Here is a 23,289-nt window from a genome sequence, read left to right as displayed (position 1 = left end):
ACACAGCCATTGTGGGGAGAGACAGAGAGGAAAAGAGAGAGAGAATGTTCCCCATATTCCCTAGGGTGTTGGCAATTTTTTTTTTTTTTTTTTTGAGACAGGTTCTCATTCTGTCACCCAGACTAGAGTACAGTGGCGCAATCACAGCTCACTGCAGCCTTGACCTCTTGGGCTCAAGCGATCCTCCAACTTCAGCCTCCAGAGTAGCTGGGACTACAGATGTGTGCCAGCACATCTGGCTAATTTTTGTATTTTTTGTAGCCATGTTGCCCAGGCTGTGCTCAATTTTTTTTTTTTTTTTTTTTTTTTTGAGGCAGAGTCTGGCTCTGTCACCCAGGCTGGAGTGCAGTGGCGCCATCTCGGCTCACTGCAAGCTCCGCCTCCCAGGTTCACACCATTCTCCTGCCTCAGCCTCCCGAGTAGCTGGGACTACAGGTGCCCGCCACCACGTCCTGCTAATTTTTTTGTATTTTTAGTAGAGACAGGGTTTCACTACGTTGGCCAGGATGGTCTCGAACTCCTGACCTCATGACTCACCCACCTCGGCCTCCCGAAGTGCTAGGATTACAGGCTTGAGCCACTACGCCCAGCCTCAATTTTTTTTTTTTTTAATGTAAACTGTTGAGAGCATATCTGACACTCTGGCTTATAAACATAATTTTCTAAAGCATCGACTTTTTCCAAAGTTGAAAATACTGAAGCAGCTTGTCCAAAGGCAACATTGTAAATAAATACTGAAAAATAAACAGAAGTGACCAGCATGGTTGTGACATCACCCACAGCTCCTGTTCGGTGATTAAAGGTTCAGTGGCCCTGCCTCCTGTACGTACAACTTCCCGCTCATTGCATGGGTAGAAAAGCTCAATCTGAGGCCCCCAGCCTGTATGTCAGCATCTCCTCAGAGCCAGCAAGGCCTGGAGCACGTGTGGGGCAATGGCAGTGAACGGAAGAGCAGTGATGTGTGAAGTTCAAGTTCTCCCCTCTTTCCCATGAGGTCCACTGCTGGTGTGTTCTCTTCTCCCTATGAGGTTACTCCAGGCAGGTTAGGAGCAACCCTAGTAATCCAGAGAATCTTAAAGTCAGGCCTGGCTACATTGCTCCTAAGTGTACCAAGAAGACAACACCCTCCATTCTGATGATCAGTTCCTGGAGATTGTGTTTATTGACTCTTTAATCACCACCAATCCCCCTTCAAAGGAGATACTGTCAGAGGCATTCGAACCAGAGTGACTCCATCTTGAATGAAGTGTGGACAAATGAGGCTGGGCTTGCTGGGCTTCATTCCCAGGAGTTTGGCATTCCCAGCCTCTAGATGTTTACACTTAAGAGAACAGATTAATAATGTTTACTAAACAGACCCACGCCCAGGAATGGCCTGATATTCTGATAGCTTGAGAACAAAAGCATTCCTAATTTTGCTTTAAAGATAACAATATTAATTCTTGCAAAATATCGTAATTAATGAAAATTAATCTTTTATCACAAACCTTGTAGTAGAGCACATCGCCCATGAATTTTTTTTTATCCTGTATATGAACAAGCATTATACCTAGGGTGGGTGGCTTCCTTCTCTTATTTTCGGGAATACCCTGTTCTACCTGTGGAGTAGCCATTCTTCCTTCTCTTACTTTCCTTATAAACTTGTTTTTCTTTATTCTACGGATTCGCCTCAAATTCTTTCTTGCATGAGATCCAAGATCCCTCTTTTGGGGTCTGGATTAGGACCCTTTCTGTAATAATACTGTTATTACCCCCACCTACAGATGAGGATGAATTGTGACACAGAGGTGTTAAGTGGTGGCCACAGCTGGAGAGCACCAGGCCAGGCTGGGGTTGGATGGGTTCTCCTGGCTTCGGAGTCTCTACTGTCAACAAGCATCCCCTGAAGGATGCTCCTGTCTTCCCCAGGGACCCTGCTCAGGTTCTCAGAGTTTTGTGTCCTATTTTATTCAAGGGTTTTGCTTGGCCATGGCTGTGGAGGACACGCTTGCTATTGACAGCTAGGGGTCATCACGCTCAAGAGAGGACTATCTTCATCACACTGTTTTGGCCAGGATTTAAAAATTTACCACTTTCACGATGATTCTCCACCCGCTCTGTGCCCCTGGAACACCAGCTTTCTGTGCATGAATATCCTAACCTGCCACGGGGAAGCCATCACTGGCACAGGCTGCCTTTTGAGGTTAAGAAGGTCCTTAACAATGAATCCTTATGCTAAGCACATGGCTTATGCTTGCTTTCCCCCCACCCCCACACTAGGGAATGAGGAAATGCAAGGGAATCACCTCGTTTATGCTCTGGTTTCCTTTCAGTGCATTAAAGAATGCCCTTAGGCTGACAAAGCATTAACAGTCAGCAAATGTTTGTTTCATGTTTGCACATTTCTTTTGTCAAACACCCAATTTCCTCTCTACCATTTCTGATCAAGGCTCACTCTTGTCTTGGGGGTAACTTGAAAAGTGAGTAACCAGGATTTTAGTTAACATAGCCAAAGTCACAGGCGCATGATATAAATGCTGATTTTGCCCCTGCGATGCCCTTGCGGTTAGCTTTTGACTGCTCTCCACGTGACCAAGCTGTGCTGTGTGCCTTTTCATTGTGTTTCACATGCCTTTTGGGGTTTGTTTATCACAGATGAAAAAGAACAAAGACAAAAACAAAACCATTTTGGTGCTTTAACACATCATGATCGGTAACCAGGTTCTACTCTACACAAGAAAACTTTCTAGGATCGCACCCTCCCAAACGGCTTGCTAACAGTTGTTTCTTGATCGAAGATATCTGTGATCAGACAAGTTCCAGAAATGCAAGATTGGACCGAGCAAGGTGGGTTTCTTGGAGCCGAATAGTCCTAGCCTTTATTTATTCTGCTGGGGAATCTGTGGCTCATTGTAAGAGAAGTACAGCATTCGGCAGCACAGGCTTAACAGACAGAGGAGAGCTCTCCTGAGGGTCATTGCAAGGGATCAGTATCTGTTAAGATATTATTTAGGAAATGATATACTCGATTTAGGATTCTAAAGGTGAATTGCTGTGGCTTCTGCTTGCAAACTTTCACGTATTCTAGCTAGGCATACATAAACCAAAAATGAAATTCTAAGCCACCCAGCCAACAGAAAGGACCTCCCTTTTGGCCAAGGGAATCCCAAAGAAACTTTAAAAACCAGTTCAGGTCATGATGGAAAAGGCAGCCAGATATGCATTATTATGCCCTCCTCCCTTTAGGAATTTAGGCATAACGGATCAGCATTAATGCTAAAATGGAGATTTTAAGACTGATAAAATGTACTCTTTGTAGCAATAAGATACTGAATTCAAATTCCAACCTGACTCTGGTATAGCATCGCATGGCAGAGAATAGATCTTGAAGGAAATCAAAGTATTTTACCCCACTATATATTAATATTTCTTTGACATATTTTGGAAGGGCTCTGCACAGCCTTCTCTTGTGAGGGAAATTTGCATTTTGTAGAGAATGTTCTTCCTTTACTAGATCTTTTCCACAGAGTTTGACACCTTTTAAGGTTGGAAAGAGACATTTACCATATATTCTCTCTGAAGTCGGCTACCTGGAGGCTTCATCTACATGAAAAGAACATCGGCTTCTACAACTTCCCTTATTTTAAGGCAAGTATGTCTTTCTGCTGACTACAAAGCTTTCAGCAAAGCTTAACTCTTTCAACCAATTGCCAATCAGAAAATCTTTAAATCCAGCCTATGACCTATCAGCCCCCTTGCTTCTAGATGTTCTGCCTTTCCAGGCTAACTAAATGTATAACTTGCAGGTATCAGTGTATGTCTTTGCCTGTAACTTCTGCCTCCCTAAAAAGTGTAGAATCAAGCTGTAACCTGACCACCTTGGCGTGTCCTCAGGACCTCTTAAGGCTGTGTCCTGGGCCATGGTCACTCATATTTGGCTCAGAATAAACCTCTTCAAGTATTTCACAGAGTTTAGCTTTTTTTTTTCATTAATACCTGTAAGACAAAGTGAAAAATTAAGTAAATTAGCTACAACATTATGCATTTACATCTGGAAAGTTCCAAAGGTGTGGTGGGTGATGGAAGGATTCATGAAAGGAGTGCCTAGGACAAGCAGCATGCCATTTAACAAATGCTTTCACGTTTCTCCCCTTGGATAAGTACTGCTCTTTCTCTTTACAAACTAAAGTTTATAAACTAAAGTTCTGCTCACATGGATACTAGAAAACATTTTCTACAAGCAGCCTTGCAACTCATTTGATGGTGTATATGACCATCATATATATATATGTACACATATATGTACACAAACACATATATACATAAATATGCACATATATACATATATACATGTATATACATATATACCTATATGCATATGTACACAAACACACACATATGCATAACTGGCAAATGGATGCCCATTTTTTTCTGAGGATAATGAGACATGATTTGTACATTGTGGAAAGAAAAAAATGAACAACTAGATATTGTGCTTTAAAGTTAATTTTGAATCATGATGTAATTCTTCTCCTATATTATCTGTCTATTTACTTCATAAATAAATGTACTAACTGCCTCTGAACTGTGCACTGAAAATGGTTACACTTTAAACTGTTTAATTCTATACTATGTGTAATTTACGTCAACAAAAACAAATCAGCAGAGGCTGGATGTATCCACAAATATTTATTGTCTCACCAATCAAAACGGAAATGGTATACTTTGCAAATAATAGGATTTATTTGACATACGATAGTTTTGCCAGAGTTCTCTATTTGTTAAAATAATTTTAAGTAATTTGTTTTCACTTATGAACCTAATGTAAAAAAAATTATGGCATCTTACCAAAAATCCATAACTCCAAGCTAATCATGCGAAGACATTAAATAAATCCAAATTGAGGAATATTCAACGAAACACCTGACAAGCAATCTTCAAAACTGTCAGATACAAGGAAAGACTGAGAAGCTGCCACAATCAGAGGAGATGAAGGTAACATGAATAAATGCAACTTGAAGAACTGGCCGGGCCCTGGCACTCCTTGGGCTTCATGCCCAGGAAACCACCCTGGTGATGTGGAATCCTGCATTGGACAGAAGGGTGCTAATCCCAGCACTTTGGGAGGCTGAAGCAGGTGGATCACGAGGTCAGGAGATCGAGACCATCCTGGCTAACATGGTGAAACCCCGTCTCTACTAAAAATACAAAAAAGTAGCTGGGAGTGGTGCCAGGCGCCTGTAGTGCCAGCTACTCGGAAGGCTGAGGCAGGAGAATGCCATGAACCCAGGAGGCGGAGCTTGCAGTGAGCCGAGATTGCGCCACTGCACTCCAGCCTGGGCGACAGAGCGAGACTCCGTCTCAAAACAAAAAAAAAACAAAAAAAAACCAAACAAACAAAAGAAGGGTGCTGTTCTGTGGAAAGACTGCTGAAGTCTGAATGAAGCCTGGAATTTAGTTACTAGCATTGCACTCATTTTTTTTTTACTTTTAATAAATATACAACAATAAATTATATGTTGGGGTTAGAGAACCCTCTCTCTCCCCTGTTGAGGTTTGATATTTGAATCTGAGAAATGAACTGAAATAGACTGATTAATAGGAGATAAGACACAAATTTATTAGGTGCACGGAGAGATCACAATACCTAACAACCCAATGAGACTTATATAACCTTTTTCACAGGGGAAAGGGAAGTAGGGGTTGTAGGCACCGTTAGAAGAAAAGTAAATGACTTTTAGGGGAGATGAATGGGCTTGAAGAACCGACAAATGCCTGGGACAGAGTCTCTCTGGGCTCTGGGTGTGGTGTCCACTCTAGTCTCTTCTCCCATGAGTTAATCGTCATTGTTTTATGAAATTATAAGACGCAGGCTCTGGACAACTGCATTCCTTCCAGAGGAACTTCCCTTAGTTTGGGAAGTGAACCTCAGCTAAGGTCCCTTGCCTGTACTTCTGAAGTGGCAGAGGGACAAGAGTCTTGCACAGGGGCGTCATAGAGACCTTGGTTCTGGGGCTGCTCCTTTAGTTCAAAGAGGCCAGCAGGTCAAAGCACCATACTTTGAGGCATTGTTTTCTGAACCCCAACATACATAAACTGATAACATTAGAGGTAGCTGGGTGGAAGATATCTGGAAACTCTCTGTAGTATCTTTGCAACTCTTCTATAAATTTAACATTATTTCAATGTGAAAAATTTTAAAGTAAGACAATAATGAGATTGAGAATTTTTAAAAGTTTCAAAAGTTTATAAATAAATGGGACTCAATCATCTAGAAATTCAGGTAATTTTATTTAGGTTATCTAGAAATTGAATGCTTCTATCAACTTCAACTTAATTGGTTGGTTGTATGTCAACTGAAATAGATGAAAGTTTCAGCCCCTTCCATCTTTGGTTGTATGTCTAGGGGAGGTTCATTAACCTCTTGGTGCTTCAGTTCCTCATCTGAGAAGCAAGGTATTTTAGTGAGTTCTGGCTGTCATAACAAAACCCTATAGGCTGTGGACTTAAACAACTGAAATGCATTTTCTCAGAGTTCTGGAGGCTGGAAGTCTGAGATCAGGGTGCCAGCTTGGTTGGTTTCTGGTGAGGGCTCTTCCTGGCTTCCTAACAGCCACCTTCTTGCTTATGGGTCTTTCTTGCTTGTGGGAAGGGACAGGATGAGCTCTCCAAAGTCTCATCTTATAAGGGCACTAATTCTGTCATGTGCACCTGTATTTAATCAGTTTTCACACTGCTATAAAGAACCACCTGACACTGGGTAATTTATGAAGAAAAAAGGTTTAATGGACTCATAGTTCTGCAGGCTTAACAGGAAGCATGACTGGGAGGCCCCAGGAAACTTACAATCATGGTGGAAGGTGAAGGGGAAGCAAGCACCTTCTTCATATGGCAGCAGGAGAGAAAGAGTGGGAAGTGCCATACACTTTTAAACCATCAGATCTCATGAGAACTCACTCACTATCATGAGAATAGCAAGGGGGAAATTCGCCCCCATGATCCAATCACCTCCCACCAGATCCATCCTCCAGTTGGACATGAGATTTGGGCAGGGACACAAACCCAAACGTATCAGAATCCCACTCTTGGGACCCCATGTAGACATGATTATCTCCCAGGGTCCAACCTCCCAATACCATCACATTGGAGCTTGGGGGTTTAATTTATGCATTTCAGGGGGACACAATTAAGTCCTTTGCATGGGGACCTGCATATCAACAAGGCAACTTGTTTCTCCTGAGTGACATTATGTTTACAACGTTCTGTGAAGTTGCTGCCACATGGCTGCCATTCACCGAGCACCAGTACTGTTGTGTGGCTGTCAATGTGATTCCCCAGAACCTCTGTGGATATGGACAGTGATTCATGGATTTAGTTCAGCATCTCCCTAACAACAAAAGGGTAAGATATTTAACTACACTAAAAAGTGACAGATGACATCACTGTCAGAAATAGATAAAAACTCTTTGACTCTTTATTTTCTTTTTTTTCCCGAGATGGGTCTTGCTCTGTCGTCCAGGCTGAAGTGCAGTGGCGCTATCTCAGCTCACTGCAAGCTCCACCTCCTGGGTTCACGGCATTCTCCTGCCTCAGCCTCCTGAGTAGCTGGGACTACAGGCACCCGCCACCATGCCTGGCTAATTTTTTTGTATTTTTAGTAGAGACGGGGTTTCACCGTGTTAGCCAGGATGGTCTTGATCTCCTGACCTTGTGATCCCCCCACCTCAGCCTCCCAAAGTGCTGGGATTACAGGCGTAAGCCACCGTGCCCAGCCTGACTCTTAATTTAATCCAGATCATTTACTTGACACAAGTAACTTCACATTCACCAGGAGCAAAGGGGGATTAAAAATCCATCCACGCCAGAGTGATAAGCTCAGGCAGTGCAGGATAGGGGACAATAATGCCACGTTAGAAAGGGGGACGACACAGCAAAGAAGGTAGAAGGCAGGACCTCCATCCACACAACAGTGATGGCAGCAATGCCACCAGAATAGAAGAGGAAGGTGTTGGGGGAACCCTCTCCGTGGAAGGGCATTAGAACTGAATCCTGAAAGATCTGGATACGAGGGACTCACTGGAATAAAAGGGGACAAGGAAAACGCAAAGAATACAAAACAGTTTGGAGGCCTGTCCCCAGAGATTTCAGGCTGGAAACAAATGTGACTGGGTTGTTCTATAGGTACACCTCTCTGCATTTCTTTGTACATGGTAAAACACTTGGGAACACAAAGCCAGCCAGCAGGACCATCACCACCACTTTATTTTGACTGAGCCCCAGCTCCAGAGAAGAAGCTTAGAGCCAGGGCATCTTCCTCTGGAGACACCCTCTCACTGGCCTCCTCTGTTCCCTGAGCTGTGCATGAAGGGCTGTAACCAGGAAGTGAGTTTTTGTCCAAAAGGGTTGAATTTCAATGGGTCAAGACTTGGATGTCACAGTGCGTGATGGTTAATATTGAGTATCAATTTGATTGGATTGAAAGATGTAAAGTATTGTTCTTGGGTGTGTCTGTGAGGGTGTTGCCAAAGGAGATTAACATTTGAGTCAGTGGACTGGGAGAGGCAGACCCACCTTCAATCTGTGTGGGCACAATCTAATCAGCTGCCAGTATGGCCAGAATAAAAGTAGGCAAAAGAACATGGAAAGACTAGACTGGTTTAGTCTCCCAGCCTATATCTTTCTCCTGTGCTGGATGCTTCCTGCCCATGAATGTGAGACTCCGATTTCTTCAGCTTTGGGACTCCTGGGCCTTCAGCCACAGACTGAAGGTTGTACTGTTGGCTTCCCTAGTTTTGAGGTTCTGGGACTTGGATTGACTTCCTTGCCCTTCCGCTGCAGACAGCCTATTGTGGGACCTCACCTTGTGATTGTGTGAATCAATACTCCTTAGTAAATTCCTCTTTATAGATACATCTATCTTGTTATACATCTATCCTATTAGTTCTAGTCCTCTAGAGAACCCTGATCAATCCACTGTGCCATATGCAGCTTTTATTCCAATGAAGTTAAACCTGAGAAAGAGGCCACACGGTGGTTCTCCGCTGTGCTCCTCGGAGGAGAAGTCCACTTGCCTTCCTGGTGACGGACAGGCTGTGAGGTTCCTGTTTCATTGTCAGTCATCATTTTTCCACCCCAAACTCGACAACAGATCGGGACACTCAGAAGCTCAGAGAAGGGTGCACGTTTCTGCATTGCTGGACAGCTCAATGCTCATGCCCCTGGAGCTCTCCAAGGTTGACCTTCATGTCTTGCAGGAAGGACATTTCAGCCAGCCTGCGTCCCCCACAAAGCAGAGCCTGGGGTGAGAAGTAGGTGCCAGTCCTTCATAAGGTGGCGAGGGTGGAGGAGAAGGGAGGTGAGACAAGAACACTGTGAAGCAGAAGTAGTGTGATGTCCAGCATTGCCTCTGCTCCAGGAGCCCCCAGGAGACCCACCAGCCTCTCAGCAGGTGGACCTATGGTCCATAGGACTTCTCCAGTAGAGCTGAAGGGAAGGATTGCATCTCACAAAATTCTGAAGAGGGAGGGAGGGGGTCTTTGATCTACCTTGCTTCCTCCTACCTCCCTCCACCTTAGAAGAGCTGCCTTATAGGCACTTCCAGGTGTCCCCTCCTTTCCTGGGCAGCAGGGAGCCAGAACAATGTCCTGAGTCATGGAGTTGTGTCATTGTCAAGAAGGAGGTTGCCCAGACACAGGCAGAACACAGAGCTTGAGGCAGAGAGAAAGAAGGGTCGGAGGAGGCTGAGAAGGGTTGCAGAGCCAAGCTCTCAAAATGGCCCTAGAAGTGTTTTATCTTTCCTCGTCTTTGGCATTTTAAAAAATGGTCATTCAGGCATGACACAGCAGGGCTGGGCCAGAATATTCAGCTCACCGAAACACATGTTCGGTTGTTGTTCTGGTAAAAGGATGTGAGGTAATGAATAATTCCTGAAGTTTGGTGGAGAATTTGGCCACATTTTAAAGGCACTGGAAAGAAAAACATTGTTTCTGCATGTTAGTGAAAGAGTAGTGAAGGGCACAGCGGGGCAGTGAGGCTCAGGGGTGGGAAGCTGACAGGGAAACAGGATCCCTGAAGAGGATGCAAGGTCTTGATTATATGGGATGATGCTGGGGATTCTGAGGTGGAACCTGCTCCTTTTTAAGGACCACCTTAGTGTCACCAAAGGAATATGGCTATGAATGGGTTGAATAACATTTGGATACACAATCTGAATGTCTTAGCACAGTTTGCCAGGTCTAAGAGAGAGTATGTTTTCATTTTAATAATAGCTTTTGGGTTCTCATTTCTCTCTGGTGGCGTTATTTATTTCCCTTGGGCTCCTGGTTTAAAATGAAGGGTTCATGGATTGGTCTGGTATCAAATCATTAACACAGCAGACACCAAAGTGAAAAGAGAGTCCTAGGAAGGGCAACAAGCCCAACGATCTTGCCTTTTTGATGATTCTCATAAATCCAAGCATTATGCTAAAATTAAAATGGCAACCTCAAAATCAGGCACAGTGGTAATCTAGAAGCAAAGTTAGTACATTGCTAGAGAAAATAAAGAGAGAAATCAGACACAAAAGCCCGTTTAGACTGACAAAGGATGGAGAGGGAGAATTCAGAGGAAACAAAGGGAAATTATACATTGTACACACACACACTTAGGATCGGGGACTACAAGGTCACACTGTTACCATGAAAAGCAGACTGTTAAGTTTTATGATGCTGGGAGACAAACGCCTTCCAAGAAAAAGTAAAAAATCCCGCTAGGTTTATACAATCCTAGCCAGCAAAGTTTATGCTTTCGGAAAAATGTGTCTGAAAACAGGGGATTACAATACAAACCCTTGTGTACCACCCCCTCCTGCCCTGGGGTTCCAAGACAGCTTTCACAGATAGACATAGGAGATATTGAGCTCGAATTCTGCAGTGGAAGGGGGTTTCTTTGCCTCTGGTGGAATTCCTTTCCCTCTGAAATGCCCTTATTCTCAAGGACAATTTTCTTTCTCCTTGGTTTATTGTCTGAGTAAGCCTTTATTGTAGGCAAGGAATCTTTGGCTACACTGAGCAGTGCCAAGAACAGTCAACAATAAACAAATAGTCATAACATTCAGCAGCATGTCAGTTATTGGAATGCAAAAGACAATCGTGGAGCAGGCTGAGGGGGCTTTGCACTTCTCTCCCTCCAGCCCCGGAGATTGCTTGCAAGTTTTCCTTCACGTTTTAAAAATATGGGAGCTGCTCCTTAAATATTTTAATGGCCTTTTGCTCGCTCACGTTCACTTCGACCCAGATTTCTGACTTAGCTCTAACAGGACACAAAACTGTCATCTTTACCCAGCACTTGCTACGTCTACTCATAGTCCTGTTGTTTAAGTTTATTGCCTATTTTTTAGCTGGTATTCTGCATGTATCTATTTGTGTTTATGATATGGTCAACTCATAGATTTTGCTCTCTCATGCTTTGTGTCTATGCTTCTCTGCCAGGCAGCAAACCCTGCAATTTGCTTTTGAATCCTACAACTGAGTACTTGGATGGATGGGGTGGTTGCAGGATGCCTTTGAAGGTTACATGTGAAGGTGGAACCACCGTGGCATGGAAGCTTCGCAGATGTCGCTGTCTCCGTGGATCAATTGCAAACGCAAAGACCTGATGAGCAGAGAAATCCCATCTTAGAAAAAAAGAGAGAGCTGAGTCTACAGAGCTGCTACTTAGAAGTCTAAGACTTTATAATCAATTGTGAAATGTGGAATCTAGTAGAAATTTAACTTCCATCTCCATTATGTTAGGGTTAATAAAAAAGGGGCATATATGAGTCGTCTTTAAAAATTCCTTCTCGTGACTCCAGTTAAATAGGCTGAAATTAATTCGTTTAATATGCCTTTCCACATTCTATGTTAGTCATTAGTTATTTTATTCTTTGAATTATCACATACACAACATTCAATACTATTTTTTTTGTTTTTTTGAGACGGAGTCTTGCTCTGTTGCCCAGGCTGGAGTGCAGTGGCATGATCTCGGCTCATTGCAAGCTCCACCTCCCAGGTTCGTGCCATTCTCCTGCCTCAGCCTCCCAAGTAGCTGGGACTACAGGTGGGTGCCACCATGCCCGGCTATTTTTTTGTATTTTTAGTAGAGATGGGGTTTCACCATGTTAGCCAGGATGGTCTCAATCTCCTGACTTCGTGATCTGCCCACCTCGGCCTCCCAAAGTGCTGGGATTATAGGCGTGAGCCACCGCGCCCGGCCCATTCAATACTATTTTAAAAATAAATATCCTAGAATCCCACCTCATACCATATGCTGAGATTTTCCATTTAATTTTCTTTGATGTGGCCTCTGGTAATGTGGATGTGCCTGTGTGTGGATGCGTGTGTGTGTGTGTGTGAGAGAGAGAGACAGAGAGAGAGAGAGAGAGAGAGAAATAAGTGTGTACAGATCACCCTGGAACAGCAGGGGATTAAGGAAGCCAAACCCTGCATAGAAAAAAAAATCCTTGTGTAACTTTTGACTCCTCAAAACCTGAATCACTGATAGCCTACTGTTGACTGGAAGCCTTACTGATAATATAAACAGTAGATTAATGTGTATATTTTATGCATTCATAACATATCTAACATTTTGTAATTGTAAAAATATTTCTAGGCTACACAATTCATCTGTAAGTTTTTAAAAATTGTTGCAAACCTCCAAAATTTTTCCAATATATTGATTGAAAAAAAATCTACATATAAGAACCTGTGCAGTTGAAACCTGTGATGTTAAAGAGACTATTGTACTATGCTTTCAGCCTGTGGGCATTTAGTGGGGTTGGTAGGCTGGGAAACTTACTCTAAAGCTTTTGCTGATGTAGAATACACTGGGTATACAGTACAAAACAAAATTACCAGGAGGACTGCGTTTCAATGGAGTGAAAAGAATGTTCAAAATGAATAAAAGATTTTCAGTAAAGGTCAGCACATTTGAAAAAGTAGGTAAAAACGTAGATAAATCTTATATAATATTTACTCAGGATAGATTTTTTTTTGTTTCTGAATAAACTTTATTTTTAGAGCAATTTTAGGTTTATAGAAAAATTACACAGAAAGTACAGAGTTCTCTTATACACCACCCCCTCCTCTACAGTTCCCCTTTTATTATTAACAACATGCATGAGTGTAGTATATTTGCAACAACTGAGGAACCAATATTGATGAAGCAGTTTGAATAGAGCCTCTGACCTGGACACCTAACAGTTCCCTGCAGAATGGCTGACTTAGGATCTGAATCTGGGTTCACCTTCTTTTGCATCTATGGTAATGATAGCCTACCTTGTTTTATCTGACTTTCTTCAAATTGAAGCCTTCTTCTAAAGCAAACTCATGGAGGTTGTCTGCAGGCAGAAGGTGGCTGAAGAAGCTCTTCTCGCAGTCCACTTCCAGGAAAGACACTAAAGAGCCAGGGCTCCCCTTTTTATTACTCTCATATCCTCAGCAAGGGCTTGGTGTGAAATCAGGAATGGGGTACTGTGAAGGCAACTATAAATTACTGGGAAAGAGTACAAATTATTTTGTAAGTGCATTTACACACACTTTTTTTTTTTAACAAAAATACATAGCTTGAAACATGCCAATTCAACCCAGCAGAATCGATGACTGCTGAAAGTGCACAGTCTGTGACTTCGCAGGCCTGTAGGTCTTATAAGCTCAGATTTCTGAAAATATGTTTTTATTCATCTGAACAGCCCTTACTCAGAAATAGGAATTGAGGGAGAAATGTCAAAATGGAGAGGACATTAAGTGTTTGCTAATGCGTTTGACTTTAGTTTCCTTGGATTCAATTTGGCAGCATGTATTTAACTTAAAACTCCCTTAGTTGTTTCTAAGAATAAATGGAAAGAAAAAATTCCCTTGGCAGAGACAGAGATTAAATGTGTGAGACCTGGAGTGTGTTGGGGTGGTCGGGGGATGGCCAGCACTGGCTCTGCCTCGGCGGTGGGATGATCACGACTCAACTTTATCTGTCTGGGTTGCCATTCATTTTAATTCTAAAATGAGGCCTTCTAGCTCTAAAGATAACAATTGTATCTGCAGTTAAATAATTCTTAGTACATGATCATAAGAGGACCAGAAATACAATTTTTCTTGAAGTCAAATTAAATTCAACTTCAAGTTAAATCCATGTATTTGTTCAGAAAATTGTTGAATTGCCCTTAATATTTCATCTATTGCAATGCCACACCAGGCGTCTTCATGGCACAATCTCCACAGTGTTGACATCTTTCTGGGGAAAGAAGGTTGAAGAGGAGAGGGACATCTGTGCTTTGGAAGCATCATCCACTGTTCATCTCTTGGAGACGCTGTGATAGTAATTTCTTATCACAGTTGTCATCGACTTCATTGGGCAATCTGTTAACTGATGGTATTTCAACTGCTTTTCCTGAGGAAAGAAAAGAGAATTAGATCAGTGCCAAAAAAAAGTGGGCTTTTTGTCTGTTTCTTTTAAAAATTTTTAAATAAATTGCTTTATTTTCTCCTCCTTAATCAGTGTTTCTCAACCCTGGAAGCATGTCAGAACCACCTGGAGAGCAATAAAAATACCAATGACATCATCTGGGCCCAGGCCAACTAAACCAGACTCTCAGGGGAAGAGGACTGACTTTTTTTCCCCCCTCTTGAGGGCGGGGGCCTGTTTTTGTTTCAGTTCCTTTCAGTTCTTTCCCCATAGAAAGAACTGGTGCTGCTAGTTGTCCAGAGACCACACTTTGAGCCACTGCCTCCTCAGTGACTTTTAAGGCAGTAGTTCTAAAGCGTGGTCCCCAGACAACTAGCAGCACCAGTATCTCCTGCACAGGAAGTGCCAATTTCCTCCCAGCCCTGCTGGCTGAGAAGCTCTGGGTGTGGGTCCAGCAGTCTGTGCCGTAAGGAGCCCTCCAGGTACTGCTGCCGTGGGCTGAAGTCCGAGAACCACCCATCTAAGGTCTATGGCTTCAACTCTGCCGTCTCAAGTGCAATCTCAACTTTCTCTCTCTACCTTCGTTCAGCTGGCTCCAGGTGTGCATCTAGGTGTCCCAGCAATGCCTTGTATTCATGTCCAATACAAGACCGAGTCTTTGCTTGTTGTTTCTTAACACGCTCCTCACCATGATTCCGACGTTTAGGCTCAACAACTGAGAAGCTGTCTTCAGTTTCACCTGGTTTCCTTCACCTGGCAATTGATCTGTCCCTGAGCCTGCGTGCCTCTCCCTCGCCCTCCCCTTTGCCAGGGGGCTGGCTGTGCTCTTATTATCACTCTGCCATGAGCTCCCACTGCAATGAGCTCCCACAGAAACCCTTCTGGAGAGGAGGAGGACTCTTTCTTCATCTCCCCAGCTATCATCCTTATCATCTTTGTCGCTTTGTTCCAAAAACCCCTCAGTTCTCATCAAAGCCCTCTGCCTATCTTAGCACCACAAACAAATAGACCCATTACTTTACAAAAGTTAGTACCAGATACAAGTCCTTGTCTCCCATCTGATCTCGTGACACCTATCCCCACCAAGTCGCTTTTCTGTGTGCCCTCCTCAGACCCCAGAGGCTGGCAGCATGAGCCGCCCCGGGCTTCCTGCCTCTACAGCTGGCATCACATCACAGCTTCTGCTGGAAGCTCCCTCCTGCGGTCTATCCTCATATCTGTCATCCATCCTTCAAGAGTCAGCTAAATTTTGATTGCCTCCCACCCAGCAGGAATCACTTCCTCATTTGTGTTCCTGTAGGATTTTCTTCCTAACATTTATGACACTTGACACATTAATATGAGTCTAGCTTTTTTAATGACAAACAGGACCTAAACTTAGAAGCGCATTCTCTCTCTCACCACCCAAGCTTCAAACATGGGTTAAGTGTTGGCTTATTTCTTTCTCTCCTTGGATTACTCCTTGACCTTTAACTTCTTTAACCTTCTGCTCCTGTCATCTGCTTGGATGTCCGTGGCATCAGTAAACATATACAAGCAAAGCTTTGGCAGGGGCCTCTCCAAACAGATTCCCTATAGATTTTTTCTAATTTTCTTAATGGTATTACCACTGTCAATGATTCAACGTGAATCATCGAAAGTATTTCTGACATACTCCCCTTCCACTCCCATATCTATAATTTGCTCCAAAGTGTTGATTCTTTCATTTATTTTTTTTATTTTTTGAGACTGAGTCTCGTTCTATCGCCCAGGCTGAAGTACAGTGGTGCCATCTCATCTCACTGCAACCTCCGCCTCCCAGGTTTAAGCGATTCTCGTGCCTCAGCCTCCTGAGTAGCTGGAATTATAGGTGCCTGCCACCACATTCAGCTAATTTTTGTATTTTTGGTAGAGACGGGGTTTGACCATGTTGGCCAGGCTGGGGTCGAACTCCTGACCTCAATTGATCCACCTGCCTTGGCCTCCCATAGTGCTGGGATTACAGGCATGAGCCACCATGCCCGGCTTGTTTTATTCTTTATGATAGGAATTTTCCTCCTTAGTCAACAACCTAGTTGATCTCTTATACATTTATGCCTGCTAAATGTGCAGCAAACAGGCTGGAGCAAGTCTTTGGGCAAGGATGACCTTCTCCTGTGTTCTCCACTGTGAGTGCTAAAACCCTAATGCCATAGGCAGGACCCATGACAACTATAGCACTGCACAGAAGGGACAATTGTTAAGAACCTAAGGAAGACAAATGCAGATATGCTTATGAATGACTACCCCACATTAGGGAATGAGCATGGTGCACATTTTACTTGCATTCATACACAAGAAATTAACTTCACTGTCTTTTGCCTCACCTCTGGACACATTCTTAACTTCTCAAATCTCCCGTCTCACCCTTGAACACTTTGTCAAACAGGTTTCCCATCTTTTCCATTAGTTTCAGTAGGACATGCTCATTTTTTAGCAATTTAGATAGTTGAGACTGCTTCCTGTTTCAATTTCTCATAACACCCAAGGCATCCATCCTTCCCTATAGAGAGACTATCACCAGCTTGAGAATTTGGAGCAGGAGGATGCCAGCCTGCCTGGTTTTCCTCGCTCCTCCTCTTGGGTGGAGGTCAGGACTTGGAAAGTGGAGACATAAAGGGTTAGAAAGTCTTTCTGGATGAGGCAGCAGCTATCTGGGTTAGTGTCATGCTCCTGGCGAGGGGGGCATGCTGGCTCTGTCTCTCTCTCTGTCATGGTACCTGTAGAAACCTCACAGACCTGCTGTCCACTCTGAGCCTGTGGTTCCCTGGCAAAGTCTGAGCCCTGCTCCTATGCTTGATTGTGGCACCCCGTGTCTTCTGTTCCAGGATACCCCAAAGTTCCTTTCTGCTAGAATTGCATCCCCTGGCCGGCAGGGCTCTTGGCAGGGCCTTCCATATGATGCAATCCTAGCTACGATCTTCTAGGGCCATGGGACAGGTCAGTGTCATGCCCCAACCACTGGCACAAGAACTCCCCTCAGCTGGCCAGCAGGGGCTGCTCCTACCTCCCTAGGTGAGAGTCTAGCGTCAATGTTGGTCTCCTACACGCTCCGGGAGGTGCACATTGAAGACTCTCCCCAGAGAACTCCCCTATGGCTTCGCAGGGAGCTTCTGCAGCTCAGAAAGCCCCCAGCAGGGGTGAGGGTAGGGAGATAGATGTGAGTCTTCATTCCAGCAGATCACCTTTGCTCTCTGATTTTTTCTCTCCAAGACACTTGTTTGTTTTGATGTGAGAAAGGAATGTAGAGCATTCCAATAACTTTGCCTGATAAATCCTCAATCTTTTTTTCACTGTAAATCATTAACATTCTCTATTATATTCTGGACGTGAGTGAACAGTCTCAGAACCAGGTTTGAGCCACCACATATACTATATGCACAGTTCTGCATCTCTTTTCAGAATGTGGTATGATTGAGACATGTTATTCTCAGCTTTGATGACTCAGGTGAGACCAGAAAAAACACAAGTTAACATCTGGCTGCACAGTTAATTGTAGATATATATATATATATATATATATATATAGTGCCTTACAGTAGCAAGTTCAAATCCAGATCAGAGCTAACTTGCTCCAGAACTGACAGAAGCTCCATAGTCTGGGTAGTAACTTTCTTGTTCAGTCTAACTGCCTCTTCTCCCACAATGGCCGTGTTTCATGGTCTCATGCACTTTCTAGTCTCTGTCAAGCCTCCCATAGCATGGGAAGTTTCCCGCGTGCCTCTGTATGTGCACACATGCTCATGTACACTTAGTGTACACTTAGCTGGGCATATATTCTCAGATTTTGCAAATTTACTTGATCAATATTAAAATTAAAAGGGGAAATTGTAGTCAGTTTTGTTCCCAGGGCAGTTTCTCTTCTTCTGTTAAGCTTTACAAAAATATTTATTATCAGTGTGTAACTCCTCTCCCAATTCGCAGCTTCCTGGGGCTTGTATTTTTAAATTATTTTAATAACATCCTGGTGCACAGTGCTCTCTGCATTTTCTGCCTGAGCACCCTGGGAAGGCTTAGGAGGGTCCCAGGGGGAGTCAGAGCCTGGAATCTTCTTTTCCCAAAGCCCCATTGGTTGGTATTTAAATAGTAAGTAATTTCCTTTTGTCTCTAGAAGTTCCATAGGCAGATTGCCAGCTGCCTTAGGTCTGCAGCTCTTGACTTTGCCAACCTTTAAGACATTGACTAAGCATATTAGATTAAAAAGGAAAACTCTCTCTTCCCATTATTTATAATTACTATGTTTCCAATTCAGTTTCTGTAAATATGTTTCATTATTATTGAACAAATTCTACATTAAATTAAAATGAACATATTTCATTTTACTTATAATTTACAACCATGCTTATTTCTTTATTATTTTACTTTGAATTATTAGATCAGGTTTCCAAGTTTAGCCCCGTGTTAATTTGCACAAATGGCTGGAGGTGGTCTGGGGAGTTTATAAAAAGCTCAACCATTTTGCTATCCACAAGGTGAACATGTTCTTTGCAGTAGAAGAAACCGAACTCTTCTATTTTTGGTCACTGAAACATCCATATTAAAAAAACAATTTTAAAGGAAACCGTTTAAATGCACATCAGCAAACACGAAAAGAGTCTCCCCAAAAGGATAGATTAATTTAGTTTTATTCCAGGAGGGCAGCAAAAAGAATCACAGGAAATGTCACTGACATGGGTGTTTTCTTCTTTTGTGGAGAGGCTGACCAAGAATTGCCTGGGGAAAGCACCTCTAAAAAGAAAGAATTCATCGGGACGTTGACGGCTAGAACTCAAATCGTATGCAGTCGCCATCTTGTCGCCTCACGTCATATCCTTCATTTTGGTTCTTTGTTCCCAGCGGAAGCTTCAGCCTTCCTTGGAGGACTTTTTGAAAAGGTTTTCCATTCTGCGATTTCACACTCACATTCTGAAAGAACGTATAGTTGAATCTCGATTTCTTAATTAACATCGAGTGAAATAATACCTCCTGGATGAGTATTACTCTTCTTCCTGTATCCAGGTACCACTTCTGAGTTTGGAGTGAAGTCATATAACATTTTCAGTTCAAATTTAGATTTTAAGTATAAAGCAAGAATGTTTTTCAAAGTATTTGCATTAAGCTTCAAAAATACATGCATGGCAATTGTTTCTGTTTAAATAAATGCTTTAATGTTGTCCATTTGTCAGATATCTTTCTTCTGTACCATCCTTTCCTCTTTATTGATTTCTTTATCCTGGTTCACTTAAAAAATTCGTGCATTACAGGGCAGGGAACATCACACACTGTGGCCGCCCTGTTGTGGAGTTGGGGGATGGGGGAGGAATAGCATTGGGAGAAATACCTAATGTAAATGACAAGTTAACAGGTACAGCAAACCAACACGGCATATGTGTACATATGTAACAAACCTGCACGTTGTGCACATGTACCCTAGAACTTTAAGTATGATAATAAAAAAATTTTAAAAATTCGTGTGTTAAAAGAGGTATTAAATGATATATTTCCCTTGTTATTTATTTAATTTTTAATTAATTTATTTTGGCTGTTGCACATATATGAGGGTTAGCTGAGTGTTGAACTCAAGAGTCATAATCATTTTCCCTTAGAATTAGGTAAATATGGCTGCACAGACATCTAAACCAATTTGATTCTGGTTTCTTTGCAGGAAAATTGTCTATTCCAAGTAGATGTAGGTTTTATTTTCTTTATATTAAATGGTCCCTCAGTGATTTTTAATTGAACTTTAGGAGTCAAGCCATGGAATTGGTACCCAAGCAGTACCTCAGAATCTTTCTTAACATAGGCAACCACTATCAATCAGTAATAATTGGTGCACAAGATGAAAGCTATTTTCTACCACTTCTCTAAATAATAGGAGGTTTTTAAACTAACTTTTTAATTCATTAATTAGATTTCTGTGGTAGCTTTTATGTTTTTACTTCTATTACATTTTAAACTTTGGAAGTCAGGTTTTTATTTCCCAGAATGCTTTGTTTCTTCCATATTGTTTTGTGCTCATGGCAGGCTTAGTATGGTGGTTTTAATGTTTTAAGTTTTCCTGTTTTCCCTCTAAATTTATAGGGTCTTACTCCTGTCATTCAGGTGGGAGTGCATTGGCATGTTCTAGGCTCACTGCAGCCTCCACCTCACAGGTTCAAGAGATGCTCCAGCCTCAGCCTCCTGAGTAGCTGGGATTACAGGTGCGCACCACTACACCCAGCTAATTTTTGTATTTTTAGCAGTTTAGTTTGCTTACATTCATTGATGAAGATATTAACAACTGACATCACTCCTTTGGTGATGGACTGAGTGTACCCTCCCCCAACCCTGGGTGAACATGACCAAGAAGAATTTCTGCTCACTCAGCTCATCTTTGGTCCTCAGACACTTGGATCCAAGAGCTTCTCATGGGCCCTTGAAATTCAGGGGCTGAGAGACGCTGCCGCTCTTTCTACAGAAGCCTCCCAATAGTGAATAGGTTGTGCCTGCTCAGTCTTCTGCCAAAGCTGCTCCACGTTTCAGGCACATAACTAGACCCTCTTTATATTTTAAAATTTCGATAATCTCTTTTCATGTTGCACTGGTTTTGACATTTCAGCAAGAAATTGGGAGACGTAAGGATTTGCATGCATAGCTTTATACATTTTTGAGGGTATTTTAAAATTATCCTTTAAAGTTTTTTAAAACCTAGTGCTTTAGAATCCCCATTTATATAATAATGTTCATATGATTAGCTATGATAAATTGAAATGTCACTTGAACTCTTTCCTTATTCCACATCAGAGTAATGTAAAATATGAAGTCTATTTGTCTTTGGGTTGGAATTTAAAAATTTAGTGCTCTATAGTCAGTTAGCTTTCATTTACGACCCCCAAGTCAATGTGCATGTTTTGTAGGATTATCCCTTAACAAACAAGCAGGAGATAAAATTAGAACAGTTATTGCTATTTCTCTCTTAAAATGTGATGTGGGATCGAGGATGGAGTGATGTCTGCCGCTTTGCCATGGTCATCCGGTGATGTGTCTGGCCCACTGACCAAGTATCTGTCCACCCAACTATGATGACTTCATTTTTTACCCAACTTTCTCTCCTTCTCCACCCAATTTTAGCCTTTTGGGCTTCTGTGTACACATACACTGCCTTCATAGCACTCTTAAATGACTACATCCCATTGTGTTTTGCTACATGTGAATATCATGGTAGATTTCAGATTCTTGAAAATGAAGGATCTTCAATTCTCTAAAACAGCAATCCTAAAAATTAAAACACCATTTTAGAAGACAGATACATTCTGCAAGTACAACAGAATGTTTTTAAGCAATTATTGATTACATTTCATAAGTAGAATTTTGCTACAGTTTTTGGGAAATTGACATTGAGTCTATGCCCAAATTATAAAGTATTGCCTTTTCTACTAACAACTTCAACAAAGTTCTGTTTTATTTGAGTTCCAAACCACCTTTATGCTGTGTTTGAAGTGCACTTAAAAGTTAAAAAGGAGCTGGCATGGCAGGAGGGGTGGAGATCTACAAGTTAAATTGGCAGATCTATAGCTGATCTGCGCCTCTGCAGAAATCTACAATGCAGGCACTCACGCAGAGGTAGCTTCTGTACCAGCAAAGCAATCAAACTGATCAATTAGAAGGAACAGAATCTAAACCTTTGACCAGTCCAGTAAAACGGTATGTATTTGAATCATAACAAATGAATTTGGTAAGGTAACCTCAATCTAATTTGTATGTAAATTATCATGTGATTCTAAAATATTAGGCTTTTACTCTATTTAAATCATATGCAAAGAAAAAAAAAAGAAGTTCTTCCAGTATCTTATTAGCAAAGCCAAATATTGATAGCATTCAGACTTCTTTAAAAATAAATAAGCCTTGGCATTGGCTGCCTGGAAAATCACTTCAGGACTAATAATATTCCAGGAAATATATCTCAGCTTATGTTAAGCAAGAGACGTAAACTGTGTGACTTACTTCAGCCGCCCAGAATTGATTAAAGTGTAACCAGTTGCAAATATAATAGGTTCCTATGGGTGTGGCCTAAGCATAAAACTAATGTTGGTTCAAAGCATTTCTTCTGGGTCTTCGAGCCAGCATCAGCCATGAGGTCTAGAAAGATCACTGGATGGTTACTGTCTGCTACTTTTAAAAGATATTCTTCCCCTTGATGACAATGAAAAGTAAAAAGAATCAGTGTGTCTCAGCCTTTTCACACTACTATAGCAAAATGCCTTAGATTGAGAAATGTATAACTAATAGAAATTTATTGATCACAGTTCCCGGGGCTGGGAAATCCAAGACCAAGTTACCAGCAGATTCATTGTCCGGTGAAAGTGTACTCTCCTTCAAAGACGGCACCTTCTAGCTATGTCTTCACATGGCAAAAGGGATGAACAGACTCCCTCAAATCCTCTATAAGGGGAGCAATCCCATTCATGGGGCCAGAGCCCTCATGACCTAATCACCTGATAAAGACCCCATAACTTAATACTACTGCATTGGGAATTAAGTATGAACATGAATCTTGGAGAGACACAAACATTCAAACAACAGCAGAGTGGAAAATCTAGCTTAAACAATTATTGGAAGTTAAATTACTTGATCTATTAAGAATGCAACATCTTTCCCCTTAGCAATCTCTAAAATTAAGAGGGGGAGATAATATGGTTATCATTGTGAAATAAATGTCAACAGGCATTAAAATAAATTTCCATTTCTCCCAAATCCAAATTGTATCTTTATTTTCCATTTGTGAAAAACTCTCTCTCTGTCTCTCACACATACACATGCACAATACATTTTTTTTTTACAAAAGATAACTAAATGGATACCACGAATTATAAAATAGATGATTATAACCAAAGCAACAATGACTACAATGACCAAAAA

General features: G+C 42.0%; 1 long non-coding RNA gene across 1 annotated transcript; it reads left to right on the top strand.

Annotated features, from left to right (window-relative positions):
- Positions 1–2,718: 2,718 nt before the first annotated feature.
- LOC116456887 (uncharacterized) lies at positions 2,719–11,771 on the top strand. Its single transcript, XR_004244836.1, has 2 exons — positions 2,719–2,826; positions 11,448–11,771. It is a non-coding gene; the product is annotated as an uncharacterized LOC116456887 (long non-coding RNA).
- Positions 11,772–23,289: the final 11,518 nt, after the last annotated feature.

Source organism: Hylobates moloch, unplaced genomic scaffold (assembly GCF_009828535.3).
Source record: "Hylobates moloch isolate HMO894 unplaced genomic scaffold, HMol_V3 SCAFFOLD_17, whole genome shotgun sequence".
Classification (NCBI taxonomy): Eukaryota; Metazoa; Chordata; class Mammalia; order Primates; family Hylobatidae; genus Hylobates; species Hylobates moloch.
This window is presented reverse-complemented; position numbering and strand designations above follow the sequence as displayed.